Source organism: Cyanistes caeruleus, chromosome 6, assembly GCF_971803275.1.
Source record: "Cyanistes caeruleus chromosome 6, bCyaCae1.hap1.1, whole genome shotgun sequence".
Classification (NCBI taxonomy): Eukaryota; Metazoa; Chordata; class Aves; order Passeriformes; family Paridae; genus Cyanistes; species Cyanistes caeruleus.
The window spans coordinates 26975095-26999697 of NC_141706.1; the positions used below are offsets into that span (position 1 = coordinate 26975095).

Below are 24603 nucleotides of genomic sequence, written 5' to 3' on the forward strand. Positions count from 1 at the left end.
GGCTAGATTAATGCAACACAGTGAGAAACTAATTAAACCAAAACAATCACTCTTTTAATTCACACATTCAAACCTTAGTCTTTCAGTGTTCTAGATAATTCCCCGTAGCTTGCTGGCAAAATCTTCAAATCAACCCATTTGAAATTTTATCTGAGAAATTCTACAATACAACAGAATTACCTTTTGGTTAAACCACTATTCAACTTCTCCTGAATTACAGCATCACAATAGCATCTTCCAGGAGAAACCATGTGTCTGTGCTCTGGCATTTAGCTACTAAGAGCATAAGTCAAATGAAGAGATGGATTAGATAAAACTATGTTAAGGATAAATTAAGTATTGATAAACTTGATAAAACATGATATTATTCTGGTGTGCCACAACACAGAATGACATATGGCAGAACCAAATGTCAATTTAAAACGCTGTAATGTGCTAGAGACTTGAATCAGCATGGTGATATGACAAGAATCCTAAATAACAAAATAAAAAAATTGTAAGAGTTGTTTCTAGTAGTGAAAACTTCAAGCTTTCAGTTCTAGTTAAGCCAAATATGTAATGACAACAGGAAAAAAGCCCATAGCACAGCAAAACCAAATCTAAAAGCAAGTAAATTTGATTATTATCTCTTTAGTTAATTCTTATCTCAATAAAAATAATTCTATATTTAAATAGTTGAATGCTTGCTAGGAATGGGGCTCAGGACAAATTTCGAAGGAAGACTAGTAACAAACATTAGAATTGTTAATTTCACAGTTATGATCATTGTCACTGATTCACTCAGGAAGACCAGTCCTGAAGGAATCTCATGTATGAATGTACATATAAACAATAAGAGAAGTTTTCTGCTCTGGAAACTGTACAAGAATAATAACACATTACTGAGAATTTAAAATCCTGTATCCATAGTACTGCCTTGGTCCATTTACAAATCCTGTTCCTAACCCACTGGATATCTGTATGTTGGCAATTACAACAATTCTTTAGTCCTTTAAAGAGATTTATTCTACAAACAAACCATGATCCTTTCTTAAATGTTTTTCATCGCAAAAGAGATATTTAATCAGAATTAGCTTCATACTGTTTAATTATGGGCACAATTTCTCTGCTTCTAGCAGCAAAATAAGACTCATCAGAAACACTTTAGAAGCAGATATGACGTACGGTTAAGAGTAACACAACCATTTCATACATCATTTACTGCAGTTGTCATACACTCTTTCACTCTCATGAGAACAGAGCTACACCTTCTACCAAAATGTACAATCTTCACAAATTGTCAGGATTTGACAAGGGAGTCATCTAGGAAAGCATCAGAAAAAGAAAAAAAAATAATTATTTTTTCCATGTAAGCACTTGGAATCTGGATCTCAATTGAAACACTTTGAGAAATGAAGGCATCTGCACCACAGAGACAGTATCAGCTTCTGTTTCACACAAAGAGCAAGTAGGTATTTTTCAAATAAATAAAAATAAATGTATTTTTTCAAACAAATAAAAATAAAAAAGAAAATAATTAATAAGCTTGACTTCTACAGAAAAAAAAAAAAAAAAAAAAAAGTGGTGGTTAGTATGCAATGCTATCTAAACTGGCTGCCCTGGAGACTGATATAATTTTCTTTAGCCAGAATGCAAACAGAGTGTCTCACAAGCTTTCCAATGAACTAAAACATGTAAGAACCATTTAAAGAGATGACAGAACATTAATTAATTTAAAAGCTCCTGAAAAGCCTGTTAGGAAGAACATTATATGAACAGAATTTTTATTGGAGCTATGACAGATGTATAACAGATCTTTCACATTGCTTCTCCTATTTTACACAGTTCTCCCAACAATCACTTACAAACACTTGCAAGCATTTCACTGCATAACAGCAGAGACTGCTCCGGGCTCTAGAATGAGATTAAAAAAAATAACCAACAAGGTCCTTACTACTCAGATAGTGGTAAAAATTCCTTACTAACTCCACTCACTGGCTAATGATTGCTACAGTCCTGACACAATTCATAACAATTTCTATCACAAGCCATACTTTTTCAATAGATTTTATGCAAGCCAGTTTTGCAAATTCAAAGAAAGGGAAAGGCACTAGTTACTGTGTTCCTCCCACCTAGGACATCAGGTTAAAAAGCATATAATATTTATAATTTATTCTTAGGACCAAAGAAATACAATGAAGACACTGTGAATAGGCAACAATCACATCTTCTCAAGGACATCAGCAGTTCAGACTTTTTCAGACCCTAATTTAATACACCATTGGAAAAAAGAAAGGAAGAAAATAAAAACTGCGACCAGAAAAAGGCCCAAACATTTTTAGAACGAGAATCAGGTTCTGTGAGATTTCATATGGCCTACCTGCCAGGCAAGGGATCCTGTGAAGTCTAGGTAATGGTTTTAAGTATGGGATAGATAAATATCTGTCAGTTATCTTATTTTTGAAGAGGGAGATAGCCTACTTTTCCTGTTCAGGTCTCTTTCAATAGGGTCCCACTAATCCTGAATGATTGATTTACTACTCAGAGTAGATTTCCTTGCTGTATAACACAAAAAAACCTATTTAGTAAGAGTTATTATCTTTTAAAATACTGAATCAAGAAAACTATGAAGTAGCTAAGGGAAGGTGTTATTGCAAATCAGCAGAAATAAAGATCTTGGATAATCATAACTCAGGTAGTAGTAATACTACACACCGTCAGTTTTAGCTGCTAAATATGAAAAGTAACCATATTGGCCATTTCCTAGTATACTGCTTTTAGCCATACTTAGTGATGCTGCAGCAGAAAATAAAAAGTTTCACATCACATTTAATTAACAAGTAATATGCAACCCATTTCCACAGCCTTGATGTCAGTTTATATTATTGGCATTAGAGATAATTCAATAAGATTAAGGCAAAATAAGTGAATTCCTCGTTCATCTTTTCTATGAGAGTCACCTGAACTTGAGTTTCTGTAGTATATTAATGTAAAAATTAAGTTAATATTTATACAATAACAAAATAGCAAATCCTCTTTGATATTATAACAAAAATAATTGACCTAGACAAGAAGCAGCATACATTATTATTTCTAGCTGAACAACAGAGTTAGAGATAAGCAAATGTGGACGACCTTCCAGCTATGTACCTCTCTTTTTAAATGGCAGCACCAAAAAACGGATGGATTCAAAACAGATATTGTACAACTAGAATATAGAAAAACATGGAGATCTGCTACCAGCCATCTGGAATATGTTTCTTCTTACTTGTCTGAGTATCATGTTTTAAGAAATCAAGCTGCAAAGGCATAGAAGTAACCCAAAAACCATTTAACAACCTGACATATAGATAGAGAAAGAGCTGAGGCAGGAGCGATGTATGTGGTTCCCAGGAGGATAATCCACCTGAGTTATAACATTTCCAAATGTGCTGCATAATGTAAGTATTAATAGGACACAGGTGCCTTTGCTGTTGCATAGAAACAGGTGCACTGAGGCGAATCAAGTTATTTTTAATAACGTAATTTCCATTTTAGACAACATAAGGTGGAGATTCTAGAAACAGCTTCCAAATTCTGAAGTGCCTGTTGCTGCCCACTAGCACACGAGTCCCCATGTTTTGCAAAAACACCTTATCATGTTGGATTAAACATCAGAACTGGAGACAGTGTAAAACCATTCGAGCTATCTATTCAAGCATATATACTAAGACAAAGATCTATAAAAGCAAAGAAATATGCCACTGGAAGTTTAACTAATATGTAGATTAACCAAATTAAGTCAATATCATAAACAGGAAGCGTTAAAAAAATAAAATAGATAATTAGATATGCTATAATAGTATCCTTAGCTTGCACTGCAGCTTAAAATCTAAGTAATTTGATAAAAACAATATGCTACATTTACTGCAGACTGCTGTAATATTATTTCAATAAAGTCTCAGGCTCTGATTGCAAAACAATTCTAGAGCAGAATTAGCTGTATTTAGATAGAAACATCACAAAAAGCATGGGACATTTCTGAATGCAGTATCAGCAACATACCAGCCAGGTTGGAATCCTTATTTCAGAGAAACAATCTAAGCCAGCAGCTAAGCTTGGCATATAAAACCTCTGATGAACACAACTCTTTCAGCTCAGGTTCATCACTAGCCACAAAAGGTTATTGAAATGGCATTTGGAGAAAATCCGGCTGTCATTGATTCTAGATTCTCCAGAACCAAGTCTAACTAGTATAAGGAAATTACCTACATTTTCAGCAGGTTGTTCTCTATTTCTTCACTTAAACAGTTCTGAAACATTGTTTAGTGTTCAGAAACAGCTGTAGTGTTCCAGCAAAGAAATAGTTCATTTAACTGCTAAGCACATGATAAATAACTTCAATTATTTGTTGTCCAAAGGGGCAGTGTTTTATGCTGATTAAAGATTTGGTACCTTTAAGTCAGAAGTATTTGCCCTAATAGAATTTTGGCTGCAGAATATAGCTACCTTTTTTACTGGATTTGATCCATAAAATTCATTTCCTGGGATATGCCTCCCTATTTCTGCAAGATACTGAAGCATCCCCATTGCAGCCCCAGCACATCTCCAGTCCAAATATATGCAAAGTTTTTTAGGAGACACTGAAGGTAAAAGATTCCATAAAAGAAATCATGATCACAGTCTATCAAACAGTATAGCCTAAAGATAAAGCAGAAATGGAGACGAAAATAAGGATACAGACTGGTAATTAAAATGGTGGTTTTACATCTGCAATTACAAACCAAGACCTGCATTAACCCTGGCCATAGGGGGAAAAATAACAATGCTGAAAAGCATGAGAACCTTCCAGCATATAGTGAAATACCAGATGCAGCCTACATCATGCAGTTAAATACCAAACACAGCTTTCAGTTAAGAAATAGAAGATTTAGGGGACGGCAAATGTCAGGGTCATTTTGCATTATCTGATTGAAAAAAAAAGTCTATATTTGTGAAAAAAGGAAATCAGCTAAGAGGGGTTTTTCTTTGTTAATAATTATTAAATGAATTTTTAAAGGTAGCTTCAAGAGAATAACAATGACCTAATCCTCAAGTAGGGAACCCTTGATAAACATGAGCACTTCGTTTTTCCATATATCAACAGCTTGTTATGATTTCTGGAAAGCATATGCACAAGTTTCTTACTTCAGATAATGCTTCTTTCTTACAATGAATGGACAATTTTATATTAAGCAAAATGAAAGATTCATTTATGTTTCTAAGTCTGCTATTGACTTCCTGTGTAGTTCTGAATTTAATTTCATTGTACATTTCCCCATCTGTTTTGAGAATGCTATGATACTACAATAATGAAGACCACGTAAGATACTAGGCATATGTATTGCAGCCTTCCTTAGCAACAGAAAACTCATGGCTTTTTTCTCCAAGGAAAGATCCTAATGGATGTACAACTTAACATCCTGTGAAAAAAAATATTTTTATCAGGGACAGTCTATCTTGATTAACTGCGTATCTGTAGGATAAAAATAAATGTCAGGGACATTAGGTGAGAGCTTGTAGCTTGCTTTTTTTTAGTCCAAAACTCATAATCTAAAATTTTTAGAGCATTACATATTAAAAAATAATTAAATATTTTTGTGTTAGAGTCTACACAAATAATGCTCATACACAGAAAAGACTTGTAAGAACATTCTCAAGTTACACATTTGTGTACCATACCTAGCAATGTATGTCCTGATGGGATTAAGTTTTTGGGACCAATCTGTTCATACTCTTGAAAAAGAGACAATTAATGTTAAAACATTTTAACCAAGAAAAATCTAACTTCTTAATTCTGTCAGTTTTTATATTCTTTGTTGCTAGCCCTTTGTTGCTAGCTTAATTATATTCTGCTGTCAACAGTAAAACCTCTAAAACTGCTTCTCCAAAATTCCTTAAGATTTTTTTTTATTTCCTGTAAATACAGTCAATATGAAGAAAGCCATTAATATATTTTCTTAGGAAGGAATGAAGAATGAAATTAACAGTATCATAAAACATGATTGACTGTCGAAAAGTGCAAAATGAGTCAAAAGGAAATCTAAATATTCCCAGAGTTTATCACTTTTCCTTCTAATTAAAGAATTTACAATGCTCAGCTTTGTTACCCTGCTTCCTCAAGAACTGAACAATAAAAGCAGGACAATAAACAGATCCAATTATTTTTATAAAATATTGTTCTTCCAACAAAAAGACCAAGACCAAAGTTTTGCATACTTTTCCATTTGCTTAACCGAGTCTGAACAGAACGAAATAGTTCAGCAAGTTGAACGGATGTTACTTTAAAGCACAAAGAGCACCGAAATCCTCAGAGATCCTGGTGTTGGACAAAGCAGGTTTAAAAAGGGCAGAGGCCGTTCTCTCGGTCATTATCATTCTCAGACTCAAGCCTGTTGCTCAGTGGGGCAGCATTCATGGAAACCACACTCAGCAGTGCCAGCTCTTTGACAGATGGCTCCCTCCCTTAAAGAGGGGCAGGCTTTTTGAGAAAGACTTTCCTCCTCATTTCTTCTGCCTAAGACAGGAACAGATGAACATACCTCTCCAAACACAAAGCAGGACTTGAACCTTGGTCTTTGAAATAATTTTGTCCACTTCTTAGGAGACTCTGAGCATGTTTTTGGCATAGTGAGCAAGATAAACTGTAGATTTATACTTTTTCTTTAATATATTTAGTGTATCCCCAAAGTATTTCAGGGGAAAGAATTTATATCCACGTACTCACTTGACAGTAAATACAACATAATATAACTACTAATTTTAGGCAAATATAACTGCCTTAAGAATTTTCAGTGTTCACGTCCAACTGGTTTGCTTGGTTTTTTAAACTCAGCTCATTCCTCTTTTTTTTCTTTTTTATTTTGTTGTTTTTTTTTTTTTTCTTTTTCCCTCTGGACATAGTCTAGCAAACAGGCTTACTAGAGTAGACTTTTCTCAAAAATTACTGGTAGACTAAGCATCTGCAGCAGAGTATTTTCAATCAATTCTATGTACTTATTCAGAGCAGAAATTGAAGTCAGAGACTTATAAAATAATTTCTTTCATATTTAAAAATTCAAAAACCGACATTAAGTTGCTGCTTACCGAACAGAAGAAGAATTATTATTGTCATTTAAACACCAAATATTTGCAAATAACCAATACATTGAATAAGATGCCAATCTGATTTCAGACAAGTGAAAATGTGTTGAAAAAAAAGCATTACTTACCCACTCGGTGTAATCACATTTTATCCACCTATTGTAAGTGTACAGAGAAAAATCACAGAAGCAAATCATAAATAAGACCTGTATGAAGAAGTTTATTATTGTGGCTTATGAAAAAAAACATCAGTGTTTATCTCAGCAGGTGAGTCTGGGTCCTCCAATCATGCATTAATTTGGAGGAGAATCTAAGTTACACAGTGAAATATAACCTGACTAATTCTTAATTTCCATAAATTTAAAATTCAACCCTTTTCTTCCAAAACTTTGGTAAAAATTTGAGCTGAAACTTCATCCAGTTTTATACAGTACTAGAAGAATTAATATTTTTAACTAGATGAATCCATTAACTTTTTCTACCTTTTATTTTCATATGTGGGTCTCATACCCTGTCACTAACTACGTTTCTAAGAGAGCAAAAATACATAGATAGAAATTTTTTTCCAGCCTTGTGAGTCAAGATGTGGGTATGACTTTTAAAGACAACACCACAAATATTCTCTTTAATACTTGAGACTAGAAAGGGCAGAGACTCAAGACATTTTATAAGTCATATGTACAAGCAATCACCTGGAATTCACAACCAGTTCTTTCAAACCAAATTAAAATATTCAATAACTAAAAAAATTAGTTCAGTCTATTCATCCAAACAAATATCACAGACATATTAATTTTACTAATAGTCTTTTTTTTTTTTAAAATTCCTGAATAAAGAAAAATATGGTAAAGGGAGCTTTTTTTTTCCATAGAAGTTTTTCAGTCTATACAGAACTACTTTGTAAATAAACGAATTATTTATGTCCTTAGAGTACATGCCCTTGTGGGAAATGAATACACATGGTGAACGTAGAATGATGCAAGTTTTATCATCAGCATCCCTAGAATTGTGACATTTGGGAAGAATGTCTCCACTCTTCCAGTGACAACAGGAAAGAAGATTATGAGATGAGACATGGTCTTCCAAATAACGTCTTAAAACAGCTTCCTTTAACGCCTACAGTACTGAAAAATAGTTTACATGGATACAAGACAGTGCTGCAATAGGATTACAACATGCAGGCTCACAGAGTTTACCAGATACCATGGAAGTTCTGTAACACTTTTCAAACCCAAAATATTTCACAAAGGACATGGAAAATTAAAACTTATATAAAAAAATAAAACTCTGTCTGAACAGTAGTTTAAAAGACTTAATAAAATCTAATTTCTTCTCTCATCAGTGTGGGAGCCATCATTATTACCTAGAAAAAAACTATGTTGTATTAGTTAATCCAGATTGTCCTAATGCTGACAACCCTGTGACATCAAGTATTGCTGACTACTAATTTCATACCCTTGTCTCTAGACAGATGAAGGGATTAATATTGTTTCCTCCTTATTCCTGGAAAGGTATGCACATACTTCAGATAATAGATTTTTGGATAGATTTATACTTTTGCCACTTCTTTGCAAAACATCTTTTATCCCATCAGACATCTTAGATTATGACTTGATGTGTGTACAGCTTTGATACAGCTGCTTTCAAAGCAGCAACATCTGCTCTAGATGGAAAGACAGACATTGTCACAGAGTTTTCTGATGCTGAAGATGAAGATGCTGAGACCAACCACGTACTTTAATCAAGAATAAAAAACAACAACACCAAACCACAGTCACCATCTCGTAATCCACAATCCACATAATTAGAACATTAGAATGATTTTTGAAAATGCTACAACCCAAGATAAATTTGGGGATTTTACTGGAGGCAAGACCCAAGTCTATCATATAGATTTTCCTGTTTATCAGCACTTGAAAACAGCCTATCTATTTTCATTTCAAGCTTTTACTTGAAGGTATTTAAATTCCTTTTATTGGTTGAAGTATGCAGCATTTATTTCTTGGTTACTTAACAGCTAAACTAATTCTTCAGGAATGAACCATTTTGGTGTGCTAGACTGAAGGAAGCCACCACAACTCATCAATTTAAGGTAAAATGGTCTTTCATTTTTATTAGACTTCTCTTTCTACCAAAATAAATACCAGTATTAGAGATTGACTGCAAAAAGTATTTCTGCACTTGCTAGCAACTAAAACCAAATAAATCAAAATCCAAATAAATAAATTATTTAAGATTAATTTTCATTTTTATTATTTATTTTCTGTAATTGTCATTATTTTTCATTTCAAGATTAAAAAGTAGCTAAAAGCACTACTTTTTTAACATGAGAACATTTTAACACATGAGAACAATTCTATTGTGTAAACCAAATTATTACAGAGAATCCAGTAATAAATCAGGGCAATGAATTAGCCGGAAAATATAAAAAATATTGCCTTCTTGAAATTCAACATTGTTTTAAAAGATTGGTTTGTTGAATTAAAATTTAAAGTAGATATGCTGAAGTTTATTCAGCTCTTGGAATTGAAAAAAAAATTTTTTTAGAAATCATTTTCAAGCAGAAGTTTGTTCCAAAGGATATATTTTAGAAAAAAAAAAATAAATTATCTATATATCTATATATCTATATCTGTATATATACATATATATAGATATATATAGAGATATATATATAAATATATAACTTTCTAATCATTATTCAGTTAGGGGAGCCAAAGTTCAAACAATCACAAAATATTTGAAGGTGGAAGAGGACTCTGGAGATCATCTCATCTAAGCTCTCTGCTCAAAGTAGGGTCAACCAGAGCAGGTACCCTGGGATAACACTCCACAACCTCTCTGTGTTTCACTGTGACACCATACCAACAGTTTTTTGGGTTTTTTTTCTTTCCAATGGATAAATGTTATTTTGCAGAAGTAAAATATGCTGTAGGGCAGAAAGTGGAAGAAAATTTGTCTTGATGGCTTTCAAAGGCTTCAGAAAATGTTAAGGAAGTTGAAATGTTCAGCTCAAATAGTAATAAAATTCAAGATAAAAAATTCACATTTTGGGGGGGATATTTAGACGAATGATGTTTGAATAGTTTTATAGTAGATATCGAGAAGGCTTTGAATCTGAAAGCTGACATAAAACTTCTGCACAGAAAAATCTAGAATATTGAATTGAGATTTGTACCTTGACTCAGTTACGCCCAGTTCCAAAGGATCCAATAAACCAGTTCATCACAATTATGCTCCACTGTCAGGCTATTTGGCAGTGGTGCTTACTTACAATATTCAGTGTTAAATTGTTTTGGTATTTGGGGCTGATTTTGCCTGCCTCATGAAAGAGAATGGTAGAAGAGTTATCTGTATTCAAGTTAGCTCGTTCAAAAGTTTTGCTATAAGTCATAAAATTACTTGTTGTTCCCCTTATCATCATTCAATACCAAGGTATCAAATGACCTGCCTTCTTTTCCTAAAAGACGAGGTAACTTCTTTCTTTCTATACCCTGAGCTCTGAAAATAATTCTCTGCACTGTCTACATTGAGTCTGTGACAGACTAGCACAATTCAGCCACTGCAGTTTATATCCTTTAGAGGTGGTTATGCAGCTCTCCCTTTGATACTTTTCCCAAAACTCCATTCATTCTGCTAAACTATATATTACATATCAGGCTCAATTAACCTTTACTTTTAAATCCTCTGACCTCTAATCATTCTTACAGCTCTTATCCACACCACAAAAATGTTTATTCTTTGATCCTAACACCTCTGAGACTTTAAGGTCAGATACTGATAAAGTTCAACATATGGGGAAATATGTCACCAGTGTGAAGAAGAACACTAAAAGAGTGCATAAATGTAAGTGGAGATTGCCTCTCACCACTGCCATCTGCTTTGAGAATGACCCCTAATCATAAAGATACAGAAAATCAAACAGAATAGCAAGAAGGTAGAATAAAAACAAAACCCAAAACCACACACAAAAAACCCCAAAACAAACACAAAACAAAAACAGACCTGTATGAATTCTTTAATTTTCAGTAGAAAATATGGATTGGCATTTAAATTTTATAGTTGCTATGAAAAAGCCACCTGATACTTATCAATAAAATCTACATGAGATCCCTTTCCTCTGCAATATAGTTTATACCTGCATTCCATTCGCAATCCAGCCTGTATTTCTAGCTCCTACTGATTAGAAGTTGCAGAGTATCCTGAAGGGGGACTAATTTAATCTCAATACATGACCTTTCAAGATGTTTTAAAAACCTTAGCAAATTTACTTCTATTAAATCGTGAACTTCTCAGAAGAGCTGATATATTTAAATACATATCTAGTAGAATTATTGTTAGTAACACACTAGGAGCAAAAAATAATGATTATCATACCTTGCCATTATCTACTTTTTTAAAAATAGATAAGCTGAGTCACAAAGTGCCAAGTATATTTTTATATTACTGAAGTAATTTGTAGGAACAGATTTGTTCCAATGTACCATGCGGGTACTTTGCGCTCAGATCCTACAGAAACAAAATTTACCACAGAGATGAAGATGTATGAGGACATGATAGGCCCTACAAAACCTATCCCCAGTGTCAGCTGTCTGGGTGCAGGCTGTAACTTCTTATAAGATAAACCAACATTGTAAAGCTTAAATAGCTGATTTTTCAGAATATGTGAGGCATATTAAGAGGCAATCGAGCTTGCCTAATGACATCTTTCGGTAGCCAAATTCCAGCAATGAGGCTGTGCAGTGTAGTTATTAAATGCAAACATGGTTAATTTAGACTAGTACAGACAGAAAGTAAATATTTCAAGGAAATTTTGCAAGGTATCATTTTCTGAAATAGCTCCTCCCTTCAAAATATGCTGAAAGTAACTTTAAAGGTTTAGCTAGCTCTTTTAAGAAAGGTTAATCATTATAAAAGACTACAGGAATTCACAAAATATCTGCCCTAGAAACTGAGAGCCTCTAGCCACCAGCAGGAATAAATGAAGATTTGTTCACTTTCACCTGACATTCCTCAGGCAATTTCTGAATAAAATAAACTCAGCTTGAAGGAGAGAGATTGAAAAAAACTGCACAGTTGCCAGTCATAACAGCAGCTGAAAATATTTTTCCTTGCCCATGAAAAACACTCAGTATGTAAAAGTTGGGTTACAAGGAACAGTCACACAAAGGAACAGAACTATTTTCAAAACCAGAAAAACTGTTAAGGACACAAAGAAATTCTTCAGAAATCAAGGATGAGAAGAACATGAACTCAAATCTCTTACTGCTCTGACTTGTAAGAACTTAACATAAAAGAGTTTGTTTTGATTTGATGGTAATTATTTTCCTGTAATAGATGTGATGAACAAGGCATTTTTGATGTGACTTTAAGAACATGAGAACTGTGAATTTTTGTTTTATTTGAACAAAAAAATTCAAAGGACAAGGATGTTTTATGATACATTTTGATATGATATTTTAATCATACATCAGTTATTTTATTTTTTTATTATTTTGATTATATTATTTTGATTTTCCAGCTTTCTTGCTGAAATCTTAAATCAACTTTTAACATACAGAATTTTGTAAAATAAATTCATATGTTTTCATAATAGCTTAAGAAAGTAACTACGAAATATGTCAGGGTTAATTTCAAAGATAAAAGTCCCACAGCTTTTATAATAAAAAATCCTGTTAAAATAACTTTTAATCTTTCTGTTGCTCTAATATCAGGAAAATTTCCTTTAAATGCATAAAAAGCTCATCCATTTTCTGCATTTTGTCCCTCAAACATGTTTTTTTCCTCCTAAAAGCACACAAAATTAGAAATTGCCTGTATTCTGATTAGTTATTTTTGTTTGTTTCTTCAATCTTATACATATCTACCCATAGTAATGAAAGGGCTGAGACCCAGCACAGGCAGCAAATCCATTTTCATAGTGTACAGAGATAATAATAAATCATCTTAAGGTCCAGGTTTATTAGAAATGACTGAAATACATTACAGGGCAGCAATAACTTCAATGGTTGGTTTGCCAACCAGTGGTGTGGAATTAAAAATGCATTAAAATTTATAGAAAGGAAAGTAAATAGCAGAGAGTTTAGATTGGTTTTGACATAGTTAAATGAAGCATTATTTCTCTTTGTGTGGTTAATAAAATAAAACTCTACAGAATGCAAGAAACATTCTCTTTTCAAAGCTGAAAGGTGAAAAAAAATCCATTATTAATTAAATTTAATGCTTATTCTCTCCACTGCATGTCAATGATGCATTTCAGCAGAGAAGTTCTTCTCTTTGCTTCTACAGAAGCCACTACTATAGATTTTAACAAACATATTCTGTTCAAACTTTGTAGGTACAAGTGTAAAACAAACACATATTTGCACAAGAAGATCTATTGTAATAATAACATTAGAAATAGTAATAATAACATAATACTAAACACAATTATATAGTTAACCTGACTTGCACAATATTCCCAAAACTTGCCAAACCACTGCCCAATTATTTCCAAAGGAGCAGGAAACAATAAGAACGGATAGGAAGTACCTGCTTGAGATACACTCCCTGTATAATGAAAACTTTATGGGAACAGTGGGGTTGAGAGTGAATTTTTTCTACAGGCTCAGTTGTCCCAGGGAAACAGGGTCTGGCAGTGAGGCTGAAGAGCCATGCAGCTGTTGAGCTGAGAACAGGATTTTCAGAGAACCACACTTTTCTTTTTTCAGTTTCCATAGGAACATGTAAAAGTGCCACTAACATCCTAGAGGTGGCATAAGCCAACATGTGTGCCTAAACTATTTAATGAGAACTAATGAGAACAAGCTATCCAAACGTACCCTTTTTTTTTTTCAGCTAAGGCTCTAGGTGTGGCAGAGGAAGGTAAATGCCTTTAATTTTCAGGACTACTCAGCTATTTATGACTACAGCCATTCTTCATTAGCTTTCAAACTACAAAGATATCTCTATGAGGGCAAAAAGAGGGAAAAAGTCTCTACTGGTGTAATTGGGAATCTTTTATGCTCACCTTGCATTGATCAAGCAGACTGCTTGGAAGGAAAGAATGCAAAGGAAGAAAGAAGTCATTCATTGTGACCAATGGAGAGACAAGAATAAAATTTCAGAGGTGAAATATGGTTAACCAAATTATATTTGATTATGACATGAAGGTTATCAACTTGACATTCATGGTGTCAGAGTCTTATTTCATAGTTTTAACACTGAGCATGGTAAAGACCTTCTCAAAACATCCTGGAAATATTCCAGAAATAGCCTTAGAAATATTCTGAAAAATATCCTTACAACTTTCCCACCTCCCTGCTGACACATGTTATTTTTACCTATTTTCCAGGTTCTGCCTGCTCAGCTTCATGTTCTCATTAGGCCATTCATACTGTAGAAAAATTATTGTAGTTGACTCTGTAAAAATAACATCAACAAAAAATATCAGCTTTTGCTATTATATAGACTGGCTTTTATCCCAGCTTACAAGAATCTGGGTTTGCTTGGTTTTTTTTCACAACATTTAACTGAAATTGTTGGCAATATCTCTGATTTCAAGCAAGAGATCTCCCCAGCTCCTTGTGATAACATTTGTTGTGATCATACTAAATAGAAAATCATTAACTTCTTTACCAGTTCCAGGGCTTTCTTTTGGCAAATAAGTCATTTGGAAAAAATCCCTCGTGAAACAAGCTCCTAATTCTACACTCACTGAAACAATGGAAATTACATTTATAGGTACAATCAAAATGTGAATACAGGACTGAAAGACAAATGGTACCTAACTAAAGGAAAATAAAAGCCTATTCTCAATTAAAAATGCACACATATGCAGATACATCATCATGAGAACTGTGTCTATCATTAAAATAAATCCAGATTTAATCTACAAAAATATTAAAAAAAAATAAAACTATCATCATAGTAACACCAAAAATCTAAAGATCTGTTTAAGACTGGAAAATAAAAGTTTGTTTTTATTAATTTTACTGCACTAACTGCACTACAGATTCTCTAAGAGAGCTGGAAATATTTAAATATGCAATGTGTAGTCAACCGATGCGAGTTGGATGCTTCAGGAATACAAGCTTCTAATCTCTGCTTGCCATAAAGAAGACTCTTTAGAGCAGCAGTGGGTATAAAAAGTACACAACTGGCAGTGATAGATGCTGGATTGCTTGAATCTTATCTTCATCTGAAAAAAAACCAAACAAAAAACCCAAAATAACCTAAACCCCAAAGTCCCACCAAAGAACCAAATCACATACCCCAAGAAAATGCCAAAAACACTTCAGATTTTTAAGATGTGGTGTTGGTCATTGGATTGGTCAGAAATATAAAAGGATAGCTTATACCAGGTTATATCATCAGTTTCCATCCAGCCAAATGTCATTATTTTATTTCCTTTTTTCTTAATTTTCATTACAGTGTTTCATAGGGCTGAAGGAATTACTGATAGACATCCATAACACACCATCCATAATCACCACAAACAAAGCAGGATGTATCCATCCTCTTTTTTTTAAAAGACAAGGGGGAATGTGAGACATGCCTGTTTCCCATAACAATATCATTGTCTGAGCAAGATCAGATTCTCACTTGCCTTTGTATCCCCTCAGTTTCTCAAGGTTTCCAAGAAAAATGAACATTTACCCTTTGATATTAAACACAAGGTCAGACAGAATAAGTGGTTGCAAACGTCCATTACTTTCCTGTCATCTGCTCAATTAAGGTTTGCAGCTGTCAGTATCTAACATTGCCGCACCATTAAAAATTAAGGGACATTCAGATGCATTGATCTGTATCAAAAGCGCTTTAACAGGCAAAAAAAAAAAAAAAAAAGGCAGAAATCGTAATTTTCCTAAAGTGTCAAATTATTAGACGAAAATGTCAGAAGGAAGAAAGGAACAGAGAACCCCCTCAGAGCTGCCCAGGTGACAAACAAGTTAATTGTTGGTGCGCTCACCCTTTCTCCTGACCTTTGAGGTCAGGCACATAATTTGGTCAGAAAGGTAAGACATTCTAGGGTACACAAAGGCCATGTATATGTAGATTTTCCAGGCAAATATGTTTTCATTTCTATTTGACACGTCTCAAAAAATGGACAAGGTGTGTGTCGAGGAATAAAAGGATGTTAAATATACTGGAACCAAGGGCCATAGCACAGAATTAAATATTGTGATGGTAAAATATTCTGCATATTTGATAAACTTTGATTAACTTTTTGTTCTATTTTGGAAATTTTTCAATCAAATGAAACAAAATTACCTTTTTTTTTCTTTTAACATGTCTGGAAAAATATATTATTTTTCAAGAACTAATATAATCAGTCTTAAATAAAAATGTCACCTCTACATATTTCTGCTATATCAGTTTTGATGGGCTTTTTGTTTGTTCTGCTTCCTACTTTTTTTTGTCTTTTATAGTCTCTTATTACAATTTAACAGAAGAAAATTTTTTTCTATATTAAGAAAATGTGTAATATAAGACTGTCTTAAAGAAATAATTTTTTTTTGAAATGCAGTAGCTACCATAAAAATGCAAACAATAAGTTCTAGCACCTGAAAAATAGCTATAAAATAATGAATAATGAACAACAGATTAATATATTACACATTATTGTAACTGCTAAGGCAATATATGGTCAATATATTTTTTGCAAACTGTGTTTAACTATAATATGTTTCTTGTTTCCTTAAAACTGTTTTGTTAAGCTCATACTAGTTCACGTTCATGGCAGGGGCTGAGTAAAAATTTCAGATTTTCAGTACACAAGGGTCATATTATCAAATTTATTTAGTCTGATAAAACCAGACAGGAAGCCAGAGATGTTTATGGAATATCCGAAACAACTAACACTTTTCATCTAAGACCTTGATGAAATAAATAAGCTTGATTCTTGACTAATACTCTTTTCCTGGATGCCAAAACACATTTGTATATCTGCTGTGTTGTTTTTAAAAACTGGAAACCTTTGGAAATTGGAATATTGTTTAATCTGTCACATCCAAAGAAACAGCAGCTATACAAGAGGAGAGTCTGCTTATATCATGTAGTGAAGTGTGTGCACCCTTAATTTTAAGTACAGAGCAGAGGAATAGTACCTGTACTAAGTTATGCAAACCTAGAGAACAGCCATTCTTTTCATCTTTCTCGACTATTGCATCAGATATTCACCCTGGTGACAAATAGTAAATATTTGATTTTCTACTTAAATACGGATATAATGTTACTATACAGTCACTGAAAGTTTATGTTAGGATTTTTTCAAGGTGATATGAGGGCACTTGGGATCAAATCACCTCTAGATAATGGTTTAGAGACTTTTAAATCATGTTGACTGTGTATGTACATATATATAAAATATTATTTTATAGAAATACTTCAAGCAATATTGAAGCCACTTTGATAATCACTATCTCCTGCATTAGAAGATTTTCTTTTAACATGTTGGTTTTTTAAACTGAATATAGTGCTTCCAAAAACACAAATCAGATTTTGGGTACAAAATAATCTTGTGAGTAGGACTTAGAGTTTATATATTTAATTTAGGCAGCAAGTTTAATGCCAAACAACTCACTTCTTCTTGCCAGATAATTAAAGGTTTGGAATCCATTCAGATGCAGCTGTTAGATATTATTAGTGATAGTTCAGTAGAATATATAAAGAAAGTGAAATATTACTGATCAAGATAAGAGCTGTAAAATTCTAAAGGACCCTGCAGAATTAACATCAAATTAAGTTTCTATTAGTCCCAGGTTTAGATGAATGGCATGTAAGGAATGAAAGATTTCCTGAACTCCTCTTTCTGCTTTTGTGGTGTGGTGGGTTTGTTTTGTGACATGGTCTGGTGATATCCCTTCTGGTATGGAACACAAAAATAAGACTAATACTTGTAGATAAAGTTCCAGAAAAAAAAGTCCAACAAGACAAAATAACCTGTCTCAGACTAGAGACTGGAACTGAGCTCAACCCTGTGCATAGATGGGAACTGAACTGAAGCGATCCAAGCTTCACAATGCAGCTGGTCCTGTGGTTCCTGACCTCAGGCAACACCCTGAGCCACCGGATGGACATTTGCATGGATCACCTTGGATCAATAGTGCCCCATGAATGCAAATTGCCATGAATAGACAGCCCAGAAAGCACTCTGCTGTGTAATGAGTACACCTGGTGTTGCTGCTATTTGTCTTCTGTTCTATATTCACTCAGAGGCAAAGCTAGCTCATTGTTCTTGCCTCTCACAACATGCTCAACAAACCATTTCACTTCTCTTTTTTTCCATGGTGCAATGGAAACAGGCAACTTTTTTTTTTTTACTTACAATTTTGCTTTATATTTTTTACTTTTAGTTACAAATAACTGTATTTCAGGGCATTATATTGTGTTCTCTTCCCTTCTTTTAAAGACAAATTGAACAGAAAAAACGCTGACATGACACTGGCTGTCTCAGTAGCACTATCTCCCCACAATTTTCCCCAAGTAAATTCAAAGAATCAACTTCATGATGCAGACATCTCCCTTTTAATTGCCATACTGACTATAAAGCTTTCTCATTATCTAATGAACATTTACTGTCCTGTTGATAGTAGAAGAAGTAGTACTACCTTTCTACTGAGGGCAAAAAGTAATCTATACTCTGATTTAAACCCTACTTTAAAGGATGCAGAGAAAGAATGTTTCTAAGGTTATCTTTAAAGGCCAGTTTAAAATAGCAATTTGGTGGCATAACAATTAGGTCTGACATATATTGTACCCAGTACAAAATACATTCTGCTTTTACTATTTACAGAGAAATATGAGGATACTCAGGAAGTCTGAAACTAAAACTGGAATTAGCTTAGTACAGACACACATAGCCAAGAAAAACTTTTGAATCTTTAAATTGTGGTCTCTTTAGGTAAAAATTCTCCCCTGTTCAAGAGCAAGTATAGAAATATTACCCCGTCAAACCCTGATTTCTTGTTGGTGCACTGATTTTGAATATTTAAGAATGACTGTCCACTTGTGTACTTCATTTTATCAATAAAGCAGGTATAATAATTGTTCTCACGACTACTATGAGATGTATTTTTCTAAATGTTAATAACCTTGATATTCATCAAGTAATATCTGTCTAAATGCCAAGTTTCTAAATGCTTTTAAAGTGAACTATTATTTAACTATTGGTGTCTCGCAAGCCCAGAGTCTGAAACTGAATCTGGGAGAAACACTGTCCCACTGGGAAACAGATTGTGAACTGGAACCACAAAAATCCCTCTTCCCTTTCCTCTTGGATTGGGAGCAAACCTCACTCCCTCTGAACAGCAGAACCTACATTTGCAAAGTTCTATCCTAAAATATACCACTGTGTGGTGAGGTAGCAAGGGTGTTGTGCTCTCACTGCACAAACACTGATGGTGCAAATGACAAAGCAGAGGAACAGATGAACTAAATGCAGGGGGATATCTGGGTGGAGAATAGAGTAAACAGAGTAGAGACACAAACCATTGCTGATTTCTTCATTGTTTTATTATTTTCAATGAATGCCTATCCTTCTATTGTTGTGCAGTAATTGTATATTTTCTGTTTTGCAAAAGAAAATCCTATACACTGACACTAACCACTTTGACCCCCTCAAGGTCTGAAGGTAGCAGGAGGATCCATTCTCCTCATGATAGGCTGGCACTGGAGTATTTGTTTATGTTATCACTGCTCAAGCAAGGGTCACTGAATTTTAGCATCACTGTGGCCTTCTGTGGCCTTTTTAAAATTTATAGTGAGATGAGCCTAAGAGCTCAATGCAGCATTATGAGTCTGGTTCTTTTCCCATTTTTATAAAAAGCCAAGGTAGATACTTGAAGCAGGAAGCTCTGTTTGTCGTCATGATGAGAAAGTTGATTAATTTAGTTGCTCATTTACCACAGTGATTTTCTAGCAGACTTTTCTTCCCCCAGCATGGGCATGAGTATTAAACTATAGAGCTCTGCAGTACTTTGGAACAAATGCAGAGTTTAGAAGGGGCTGATCCGACATAGTCCCCACAACCAGAAAGAGAGAATGCAGACGGATCACACAGGCAATTAAAAGAGCTAAAATAATGGAATCTGGCTTCTAGCTATGCCTTATGGATACCAGCTTGAAACTGTAGCATCCATAAAAATAATCCATATTCTATTAGGAGGGCTAAGCATTGCTGGGCAGCCTAGTTTTGTCCCTGTCAGAGACTGAACCATTGGTCTTCCAAATGATCATTAATTTAAAAGAAATGATCATTAGGAGTTTCTAATCAGCATAAACTCCTGGAAGTAAGATGAATTTTAGTTATAGTCAATATATAAATTTCCAGCCATTCAGATAACATTTTATAATTTAAGTAAATGGCTTTTGTCATGGTTGACTGCATACTTGACCCTGATGCTCCCCCTGTCCCACATTTTTCCTAATTGTTGTACACTGACCTCTCATGATTTTTGCAGTTCTGTAAGGTGGTGAAAAAAAGATGAAAATTCATTTACACTGTCAAAGACAGAACTTGTCAGGGTCATGTGGCATATATCATCCTCTCTTCTCTGGGACCCCCACAATTTATGTCTGCCCTCACAGTCAGCTAGAAAAGTGAATACTTCAAAATGAGACAGTGCTATCATTCAACAATTATTCGTGATGGAATACAAGCTCAATGAATCAGAGTAGATATAAAATACTATCAAACTGTATTATATTACTGTAGATCACTCCCATACTGTCTTTTTAATATTTTCACTTCAACTTGCTTAAAATGACTTCATGAAGTACAGAGCAAGATATCAAAGATTTTTGTGTTGATCAATGAAATAAAGGCAAAATTTTAGTACTCACAGTACTAAGGCAAAGCAATTACAAGTCAAAAATAAAGAAGAAACTCTCTAATTTGAAAAAATATAGGGAAAAGTACTTAAGAAATTAGAATACAGTAATTAGCCACGTTTGAATTTGAACAGCATTTATCAGAATTTAACAACAAAAACACTACAAAAATCGTGCAGAAATTTTAATGAACACAGGAAGCTCTTACTCCTTACAAAAATTTTGGTTTAAATTTCATTTGGAATTAACATATTTTCTATTAGTTTTAAAAGAAATTTCAGAAAAAAACATCAGATGACATTTTCTCAATAATACGCTATATCAGGTATCAAAATTGTTTAGCCCTAAAGGAGATTATGAATTATTCACAGGATCTCCTACAGTAACAGGATGAATTTAATCAGAAATAGATTAACCATCTCAACTGCCCAAAACCCAAGCAGAAAACAAAACATAAAAATACCTGGACATCCATAGCCATGTGTTGTAAGAAATCATTCAGAGCCATCAATCACCACTGTGCTCTATTTACACACGGCTTTAATGGGCAAATTCAGTGTAACCATGCAGCAGACTAGCAGCATATGCTACCCAACTGCTACCACCTTCATGCCGTTGTGGGAAGCAGCATGTGTACACACATGCAAGCTGTGCCTGATCTAGAGATCAATGTGGGTATCAAGTGATCCTCTGATTAAAAGCCACAGGATGTCCCAAAGAACAAGATCATCAGTTTTATAGAAACGGGATCCAAATATTTGTAGCTACTTTTCGCTACCTTGATGAGAAAAAGAGAAGAAAGGGATGAAAATCCTAACCCTTAATTTATTTTTTAACCTTCAATATATAAAGGAGTGGAGAATATGCATTTTCATGAAAAGATAGATCTAATCCTTTAATTGATTCAGTCCTGTGATGTGAGAAAACAGAGTACTTTGGAACCTGGTTTTATAGTCAACTTAGATCATTATTAACTAACCTCAAATTTTCTGAACATTCTTATTTCTATAGTAATGTATTTTCCTGGCCAAATAATCTATTCTCTGCTTCTTTGGCACTGTGAAAATACCTGATTCAGGGACAAGGGAAAATCAATAACAAGTTCAGCAGCAACTATATCATACATGTCATCATATCAAGAGACATGGGAAGTCTTCTTTTTCAGATTTTGAAGTATAGATTTTCAGTGAATATTGGTGAACAGAAACCTCCTGGCTAATCACCCATGCAAAAGGAACAAAATGTGGGAGAGTCACATTGTTGATGGACAGCTCCTTCATGGTACCTCTGCACCCCACATGCATTACAGTGGATTCATCCAATCTTTATTTTACAGGAAGTGTTTAGGTATGGAACAAGAATATTCTATTTGATGTCAAACAGGCAGTTGATATTTTTTCACTCACATGATGGCTGTCTCAACTGAATTTGCCTATGCCACTACAGCAAAAAATGCTTTCACAGGCCAACAATATTTACTTAAGACTTTCAGTATTGGAAGAATGAGATGGTAACATGCTGTGTCCCTCAAGCAGTGGGATAGATACAGTAAAATTGAAGCATCGCCTACAAAAACAATATCCCACAAACTAAATTTCCATCCTAGAAAGAAATCAATTTAATTTAATTCAATTCTAAATAAAACCCATTTTCAGGTGGAGGAATGGAAGAAGAGTGGAGTACCTTCCTAGAGAGCCAAAGTATCTGGAGGCCCTGAGTTCAGGATAACTACACTTCAGAAGGAATTAAATTCTTATATGGTGTTCAGAGTCTGATGATGATTCCAAAGATTTACCAAGTAGCTAGGGAGCTCTGGGAAGAGTTTATAAGCAGGAAATATCAATGGTCCACCTATTTTATTACAAGATGTTATTGGGCTGAGAGTGAATTGGGATGGCAAAAAGATAATGCTCATCATTAGCACCCTCTAGAAGGTGTGTTTGGTTCTTTCCCTGTAGCTGAAATTGCTCAAAAGTTGTGTCTCTCTTGTGCACCTATAAACTTATCATCTCATGTAATAGATGTCTTTAGTCTTCAAAACATTCACAGGAAATATTTTGCTTCCAGTCTGATGTCACCAGTAAATAGGAGAGTAAGCTGTTGTCTAATCTCTGTTCCCTACCACTCACTCCTCAGTCAGCAAATGCCATGTTTTAAAATCCATCCAAAGTTTCCATCATCTGTATATAGAACTTGCTTTCAAAAAGCTCCTCTTTGTGCAATATCAATACTTTCTTCAAAATCTGCAGTTGAAATAAGGGCACATCTGTACTTGCAGGGTATTTTTGGTCTCTGCTGGCCAATTCATTTTATCTGCAAATTTAAAGCAATGCAGTGAGGAACATTAATAAAGGCAGCACTGATACTGATGGATGGCTAAAAGCACCGAATAACAGGAAAGGATATTCCCTCTCTTTGGCTGATGACATTTCCCCACACCCTGAGCCCCTTGTCCCACACTGCCTCTCATAATATGAGACTATTTTTATGAATTTCTGAAGAAATAGATACTTATTTAGTCTTTATAAAGTTTTCCAGTATTAAAGCGAATGTTTGGGTCCATTTTTTGTTTTCTTCCACAGGGTGGGTAGAACTTAAGGAGGAAGATGAGCCATTAGGATCATGTGTTGCATCCTGTAGCAGAGGTCACAAATCACTGCGGGGGGTGTGGGTCCCCACCTCTTCAGGCTGCTCTAAAATCTCAGGAATTCTATTTAGTCCCCAGCTTTAAGTAATGAGTTAGGCAATACCTCTTCCCTTGACCTTACAAGAAACTCATGGGATAACATGGGATACCTAGTAAATAATAGAGTGAACCTTACCATCAAACTTCGTCCTGCTATTCCAAATTTGTATTAAACTGACTTTTGCTGATACCTTTGCCAATGCTTCTTTAAGTGACATAAACCAATCACTCATGACATTTATGTAAGAATATATTATGAAGTAATGATTACACTGTATTATTTAAGGAACTTCCTAACATGAAATATTAAGTGCATTTTGCTAAAAAGCACTATTTACTTTAGAAGAAATATCTATCCTGGAGACTTTAATTTTATATAATCACCAGAATTCCTATGAAGGAGTAGTTTATATAAAAATGCATGATCACCTGCCATCCTCCATCTATCTGGGAAACTATATCATGTTTTGTTATGTAGTACTCTGCATCACAAGTTTTTCCTTTAGAAGCAGAGAAAAAGAAGTCAAGTACTTATAGTTCCAGACATTCCAGGATCTTCCTAATCCATATCACCCTTTAGGATGTACTCTGGAATAATTTCAAGCAGATGCAGACACTAGCTTCATATTTCAATGTCTGCAAAGAATCACTAAGTGAATCTGGTCTGTTATTAGTCATATGGTAAATGATGAAAATGAATGTGAGAAATTAATAGCAAGCACAGACAGACATCATCCTAAACTGTCATAGCTATGACATATCAATATGACTCTTTCATCTGCCATGTAACTTCTCTCCTGGGAAATGTGCGAATATATCTAAAATCTAACAGGCACGGATCTCAGTGTCCTTTATCTAAAATTGAATATCTTAGAATTGGATATCCATCAGTACTTTGATAGACCATGGCTGCATCATGGCTTGGCTGTCACGGCTTCTCCCACAGATGCATTTTGAAAAGAAGGCAGCTGTAGCTGATCCAGGTTGCAACCCCATCCTATAGATTTAGAAGTTTCATTATCCTG

At 34.2% G+C, this 24603-nt stretch overlaps 1 protein-coding gene across 8 annotated transcripts in view; it reads right to left on the reverse strand.

Annotated features, from left to right (window-relative positions):
- The window catches only part of LRRC4C (leucine rich repeat containing 4C), a 587704-nt gene that overhangs the window by 120026 nt on the left and 443075 nt on the right, over positions 1-24603 (reverse strand). For 6 of the 8 annotated variants that reach the window (XM_086892221.1, XM_086892223.1, XM_086892222.1 and 3 more), the window contains one exon: positions 14403-14481. The exons of the other annotated variants lie outside the window; for them this stretch is intronic. The gene's annotated coding sequence lies outside the window, so the exon portion shown is untranslated. The remainder of the gene's footprint in view (positions 1-14402; positions 14482-24603) is intronic. 8 annotated transcript variants of the gene reach the window in all.